The sequence below is a fragment of the Apteryx mantelli genome, chromosome 13, assembly GCF_036417845.1.
Source record: "Apteryx mantelli isolate bAptMan1 chromosome 13, bAptMan1.hap1, whole genome shotgun sequence".
NCBI classification, from domain to species: Eukaryota; Metazoa; Chordata; class Aves; order Apterygiformes; family Apterygidae; genus Apteryx; species Apteryx mantelli.
Window position 1 is genome coordinate 24,604,152 of NC_089990.1, and position 7,953 is coordinate 24,612,104.

Below are 7,953 nucleotides of genomic sequence, written 5' to 3' on the forward strand. Positions count from 1 at the left end.
CGTGTTTTGAGTATCTCCAGAGAAGGAGACTCCACAACCTCTCTGGGCAACCTGCTCCAGTGCTCTGTCACCCTCACAGTGAAGAAGTTTTTTCTCATGTTCAGATGGAACTTCCTGTGTTTCAGTTTGTGCCCGTTGCCTCTTGTCCTGTTGTTGGGCACCACTGAAAAGAGTCTGGTCCCATCCTCTCGACACCCTCCCTTCAGATACTTGTACACATTGATAAGATCCCCTCTCAGCCTTCTCTTCTCCAAGCTAAACAGGCCAAGCTCTCTCAGTCTTTCCTCATGAGAGAGATGTTCCAGTCCACTCATCATCTCAGTAGCCCTTTGCTGGACTTGCTGCAGTAGTGCCACATCCCTCTTGTACTGGGGAGCCCAGAACTGGACACAGCATTCCAGATGGGGCCTCACCAGGACTGAGGAGAGGGCGAGGATCACCTCCCTCGACCTGCTGGCAACACTCTTCCTGATGCACCCCAGGATACCATTGGCCTTCTTGGCCACAAGGGCACATTGCTGCCTCATGGTCAACCTGGTGTCCACCAGCACTCCCAGGTCCTTCTCCGCAGAGCTGCTTTCCAGCAGGTCAACCCCCAACCTGTACTGGTGCATGGAGTAATTCCTCCCTAGGTGCAGGACCCTGCACTTGCCTTTGTTGAACTTCATGAGGTTCCTCTCCGCCCACCTCTCCAGCCTCTCCAGGTCTCTCTGAATGGCAGCACAGCCCTCTGGTGTATCAGCCGCTCCTCTCAGTTTTGTATCGTCAGCAAACTTGCTAAGGGTGCACTCTGTCCCTTCATCCAGGTCACTGATGAATAAGTTGAACAAGACTGGACCCAGTAGTGACCCCTGGGGGACATTGCTAGCTACAGGCCTCCAGCTAGACTCTGCACTGCTGATCACAACTCTCTGAGCTCTGCCATTCAGCCAGTTCTCAATCCACCTCACTCTCCACTCATCTAGTCCACACTTCCTGAGCTTGTCTACGAGGATGTTATGGGAGACAGTGTCAAAAGCCTTGCTGAAGTCTAGGTAGACAACATCCATCCAGAACTGAGATAGCGTCTGTGGCATGTCAGTTTGAGAGAATGATGTAGAGTTCTCCATCTGACATGAACAGTGCATACAGCCAACAGCACATAATTTGGCAAATCAAGCCAAGCTCAGCAGGAGATTTCACCCTGTACAGCAGCTGGAAAGGTTACCTGCCTGGTCCATGGTTTTCTGGGATGCTCCACAGTGAGAATTTTTTTTGTAGGAGTAGCAGCTATTGCCTTACACTGCTGCTATCTAGCAGATAAATCAAGAATGGAATGTCTCAGGCCTTAAGGAAAACACTTGAGCACATTGTGATGATGGGAAAATTAGGGGTTAAAACAGAAACTGTTTTGTAACTTCAGAGTTATGGACAAATCTATAATTCAGGTTATAAAAGGAGCAAGATAAGAAAACTACTGGAGCATGCTTTCTTCTAATGGTACAGAAAGACAGCAAGAGTGTTGTAAAGATCCATGATGAAAGGGTCTTTAAAATATTCCTTGTTTTGGGCCTTTTTTTTTTTTTTCAAATCAGCTCTTAGTCCTTCGGGGTCCACCAGGAGGAGTTAAGTCTGTGTTCAGCTCTCTCCTCTGAGACAAACTCCCTGGGTGACTTGAGGCAGGACTAGATTTTTAGAATGCATTCAGATCTGTAAATATATGGTCTGGCCCTGGAGCCCATGCACCAAACTCTGTGACCTGAGTTTGCAAAAGAGTTTGTCTCAGTGTCTCAAACCAGCTAGACATCTCTTTCCATCTCGAAGGACATAAACCCACTGAAGACTCTAGCATTTCCTCTGTGTGTGTGTCACAGGGCTCTGACTGCAAAATAATATCACACCTACTTTCTGCCATCCGTCTGTCTCCCTGAAGGGCTTGCAGGACAACTAGAGAGCAGAAACTGGTTTTAGTCTACACTGAATACATGACCAAATGCAATAGTGCCCTGACTTCACCTGGAGTTCACATGACAGTCCTGATACCTATGGAAATCCCACTGGGTCCTTTATTTTCTCCAAATCACTCTTTGGAGATAGGTGTCTCAGTATCAGCTATAGAGGGATCTTAAAGTATATACCCTCCTAAATAATACCTTGGTTAAGTGCCTACATTGGGAAACATTACTTTGACTCTCTTGTACCAGCCAATGTGAGGAAGCACAGGGCAGCTCAGCCCTAGGAGAACTACAGAGATTATTGCTATGTATTGTATAAGATACATTCATAAAGCTTCAGACAACTGCTTAGTTTCGTTGACAACCATCAATGGTACTGCCATGACAACATGCAGAAGCAAAAGATTACCTGAAGACTGCTGCCTAGATGAGGTCAAGACCAATAGGTCTCAACTGAATCAATAAACTGTCTGTATTTACGGGCAATGGGAAAGCAGGAAATATAAAGGCAGGGACTTTTTTTTATGGTTCAGTGAATCAAGCAATCAAATGATATTACAGGAAAAAAGAACGTTTACCAGAATCTAGGCTCAGCTTGATACTCACCTTCTCATGAGTCTTCTACTGACTCATGAGAAAATATCATAATGAGGTGTTTGCACTGTTTCTATTTTCAGGCATCAGGTGTGGTACAGTAAAAGGAAAATAGATGCATTTGTTTCTAACAATGAAGTGCACAAACTTTTCCATCTTCACCTAGTTTGTGCTGGGAACAAGCATGATTATGTATTTACAACATACAAGGAAATAAGTTAGATTTCTCAGTGTTGTCTCTCCTTCTTAGGGCTGCTAAATAGAAGAGTGGAATATTTCCTTTCCAGAACAGATTTGGGTAAATCTCCCTTATATTACTGCCATCACAAGGCCTTTTGGTTAAAGTTCTGTGAATTACAGTATTTTGTAATGACATCAATTTTATGTTGTTTCAGCTGTGGTCTATCAGGATCCCCCTCTTGACAAGCAAACCTATTGTTCAATAATCTCCAGTGATTTTGGTCAGAAATGCCCAACCGTGTGTGCAAGACCACAGGAATATAGAGATTGTAAAACTAAAAACAGACTGAAGACACGTCTGGCTTGAGAGCTCATGCCCAGTAGATATTGTCACCAAATAGCAAAGAAAAGTCCATATTTTTCAAAACAAGCAACCACAGAATTGTCTGCCTGCAAGAGGATTTAACTGTATTCCCAAAAGTAACAACTCTAAATCCTGACCATGCATGATGGGATCCTGCCAAATGCATTAGCATTAACAATTGGATCTCTGGAGATTCTTAGTCTTCAGTAGTGTTGACTGTCAGTTGAGACAGGGCCTCATTAACACTTGCCACATTTGTTCCTTTCATATTTATTTTGATGCACTTCTGACTGGTTAGTGCATCAGGTTGTTAATTCTTTCTCTTTAATTAAATATAAAATGGAATTTGTCACTGAGATCGGAACAATTCTCATTACAAATTAACCTGGAAAATGGCTTAGTAACCAACACCCATATTAGTGAGCAGGCACAGGGCTGAATCAACAAACATACCAGGTCTTTGTTTTACCTAAATTCAGAACAAGAACTTCGCGTGTTACCGTAACTTTCGTGTGGCGACATACCCAAAATTCTTTTCAAGGACTCCAGAAAACTCCTGAGGCCTAGACTGCCTCTGCTGGCATTTCTTCAAGGTCAAAGGAAACAAACATGCTTCCCTTAGATGAACAACGGGAATCATTTCCTTTAATGAAGTTTCCTAAACACAGGGCCGTTTCATTATGGCTGTTGCTAATATTTAATGCCTGATGCAGTATTCTTCCTTAAGAGATGCTAAACATTGCTGAAGGGTCATTTTTAAGTGGAAGCCAGCAATGAGCAACTGGGTCTTTGGTTTCCAACTGAGCAAGGCGAATGGATGTAAACCATGTCGCATCTGTCCCTAAATCTCTCCTGTGGATGGGTCTCTTCATTCTCCCCCTCCCCTTCTCAACCCAGTATTTGATCAGAAGTTAGTTGAGCTCTAGAGAAATAATTTTCAACAATGAGGCACTAGCTATGGCAAAGAGAAGAGCAGCCCACTTGTTGAATGGGCTTCTGTGCATTCAGATGGGAGGGTGAAAGAAGTGTAGAGGGAGGGACAGGAGAGGAGGTTTTAGACAAGGTGACAAAATGTCATTATTTTATTAATAGAAATGTTGTGTAAAAAGTTATTGCAAAACTGAATGTCTACTCATGTCATCAAGGAAGTAAATTCCACTAAATGACACTGCTGGTAAAGAACATCACATTTCTGTTCCAGCCTAGAAGGCAAAGTCTGATGAAAGATCATGCTCCGAAGGGCATTAGCATCCATCCATGAACAGGCCCATTCTGTGACCAAGGGACCAATATCCCCAACTGGACTAGCACATGTGAATACACCTCCAAGTCTACGACACCTCTTCAGTGTCTCCTTTCGCAAAGTGTCATTTGGTCAGCTCAGCTTCCCAGAGCACTGCATTTCCATCTCTGTCTCAGCACAGAAAAATACTCCTGGGCTGGCAACTTTCACAAACCCCAGGTTAACTCAAAGACAAAAGAAACAGCCATTCCTAAGCTGGAACAACAGGTCCCATGAGTTTGTTACCCATCCCTGGAGCTGACCCATGTCCAGAGTTGCGTTGTCCAGTTTCAGTTGTACTTATTCTGTCTCAACCCTTCTACTTCTTTTCTCTGTTTTATTATTTCATTTTATTTGACAGCTATGTTTATGAGTCAAAAAACAGGCATCTTCCTGGAGGCAGTGAGGTCATAGCTCCTTGGATTTGCTTTTTATCAATCCACATTTTAAAGAGTTTCATGCAGTAGCAGGATAAAATAACCAGTCCCTTAGAATTTGTTGTACACATGCACACACTATCCTCTCTCTCTCTTAACGCTTCCCCCACAAATGTGGTAGGACTCACTTCCTCAACAGATAAGATGAATTGTACTGTTCTTAGCAAAGTGCATCTGTATATCCATACACTTTCATGAAGATGAGACCCAAAGAAGGATGATAGAGCAGCAGAAGGTTTTAGAGTCACCAAAACATATAGTCTCACAGGTAAGGCAAGTTCAAAGGATACCACAGCTGCTGTGTGAAGCTGGTCTTCAGTTATGAAGCTCATCAGAGCTGCTCTGTTTTATATCAGGTGTTTAGCTATGGAGAGTCATGGATAGAGACTTTAGCCTCCTTTCATCCACACTTCATTGTGCGCCTTTGGAGAGGTACTGCTTGGAAGCTAGATGAAGAACATAATCATTAATAGTGATGCTGGATGTCTGTGGAAACCCCATCTCTGCTCTTTCAGCCTGTATCCTGTGTCCCAGCAGTCACTTTCATGGTTACCTGCTGGTCCAAGAGAAGGATTTGGTTTCTTCTTCATTCCTACAACTGTAATGAGCTGCTATGTCTGCTCATTCTTTATTCTTTCTCTACCTCTACTACCATTTCTACTTCCCACTACAGGCTCCTGAATTATCAATTAGGACTTGGTTTATTTTGCAAGTGAATGCAGCTGCTTGCAGCCACAGGCAAGGAGGGCCTGGAACAATTGCAAGGGGGGTGGGGTGGGAAGGAGGGCAGAGACTGTGATATGCCCTAGGTCATATAAGATTCGATTATGTCGGAGGATCCGATTATGTAGGAAGGCTGCAGATGAAAATATGCCAAAGGCAGTTAGAGGGCTTAGGGGAATTTTGAGGAGATAAGGTGAGCCTGGTTGGGGGTAGGGTCAGTGCTGCTGGTACCTATCCATCTTCCAGGCTTTTGAAAACAGTGCATTGAAAGGGAATTTGCTTAATCACATCCTGCTCATTTGGGGGTCTTTTCACTGCAGAGGTCACAGCAGAACCTGTAACAATGCGGAACCGGTTATTTGTTGGCCAACAAATGCATCGTTTATTCAGCAGATAAGAAAGCAATTGTTCAGAGTGAAACTGCAGTCAGGTGAAAGGAGAAAGGTTGCTGTATTATCTGCTATGATTAGTTTTATGTTAGAGAAGGAATTCAGAGTTGGCTGTTTACTGACACTCGTGAGAAACATCTCATTATGAAAGACTCAAGTTATTTCCTGCTGGGGAAATAATATGAAAATTATGAGTTCTGAGAATGGAGGTGCTCAGGCTGAGATTTACATCTGTAAATTCAGGACGTGATCCTATAAGCCCTGACTCCTCTGGGGACTCAAAGTCACAAAAGAGCCAACACAGGCTACTTTGCAAGATGGTCAAAGATTGCATTCCCATTGTTTCCAGTTTCCATAGTAGAACATGGAGAACATGGAAATACTTAAATGATTCTGGGCACAGCTATTCATGCAAGGGACTGCAGGATCATCCCACTGTTTCCAAGTCAAATGCTCTTTCTTCATAAAGAATTTCCCGATTCCTGGATAAATCTGAAAATAAATTCAGATTTCTTGACAGTCTTTATTTTCTGAGGCTTCATCCAGCGACGCATGAACATATGACACTGATGGCTAGCTCCTTCTTCCAGAACTACTGAGATGCATATAATTCAGGGTAAGTATCTGAACCCTGACATCAGTTCACAGCCAAAGCAGAATTATTTGTTGAAACTCCTGCTTTTTTGATATTTAGAAAGAGATAATAACATGAGTAAGACGTCTTTGCATTTTCTAGGAAGGAATGAAGAGGTGATTCTTACATGAACTGACATTTCTGAACCTTTGAATAGGATCTTTTTCAGTTGAGTTACTTGTTATGGCTGCTGAACCATGGTCAGGTGCAGGGGCAGTGCCGAACTGGATGTACAGGATAGACCACCCCAGCTGGCCCCCCAACATTACCCTTTGCATTGAGTCACTCAGTTACTGTTCTGCAGCAATTTGTGCCCATCTTCCTCCACCCAGTGCATGGAAGACCTGCTGCAGTACTGGGGTGAGAACCCTTGAGGCATCTGCAGTACCAAGATGGGAACTGGTACAGAGGGCTAGAACCTGTGCATCAGAAGAATGTCATGGGTTCATAACTGGAAGTTAATCCAATTAATTCTTGTTATGACTCAAGAAACTCAATTTCAGTTTCCAGACCATATTTTTTTCCCATAAGATTTTTTATACAATCGATTTTATTAACTAGATGCTTTATCGTTATTCATTGGACTTCCACACTGGACAACTTTAGATGTGTGGTGAATTACGAGGGAGACATGCGGCAAAAGATAATTTTAACAGAGTTATTTTCTGCTTTGTTTAAGTGCCTGGCTGCCATCACCCAGCTATCTCTATTCTGACTTATTCTAACCCTCAGCACAGAGCTGCTCCATATATTCAATATTACAGCTGGAAAGAACCTCAGCTACTCCCAGATGGCTCTAGACCATTGGAGGTTGTCTGGCTCTTGGCTGGACACTGCAACACACTCAGCTATCATGGATATAGATCCAAGTTGCATTTTGCGGAGCAGTTGAAGATTTGGCCCAGGATTTTTGAAATGTGCTGTATCTTTGTTGTTCTCAGTATTTCCCTAAAATGTGACTAACCAGATTATCAGGTTACTTTGTAGAAATAATCCTAGGGATTTAGCTGGGGTGTGCCAGGAAGAATGCAGCTAAGTGAGTATGACATAAAATAACTACAGGTCATGTTTTCAGATGCTGTGCCCTCAACAGTGCCAAGGAAATCAGAGGGTTTTACTTTGACCAATTATCACACAGTCAGTAGGACTTTCCTTCTGCCTATTCTTCCATGTCATGTCCATTTCAAACTATAGGCAGAGTTTGACATTCGTATTTCAGGAGCAGGACCTGAGTAGGTAAGGGCTCTGTTGCTACTGAGCTCCTTGTTCTTGGTGTTTCTTTAAGTTGGAGGTAGTCAGGACACATTCTGGACTCTGTCCATGCCTCAAGCCTTCTGCTAAGCTGGTTTCATTCAGGAGGTGGTTGTGATGCCACCCTTCCTCTCTGAACCACTCTTCCCACTGCAGTATCAGGTC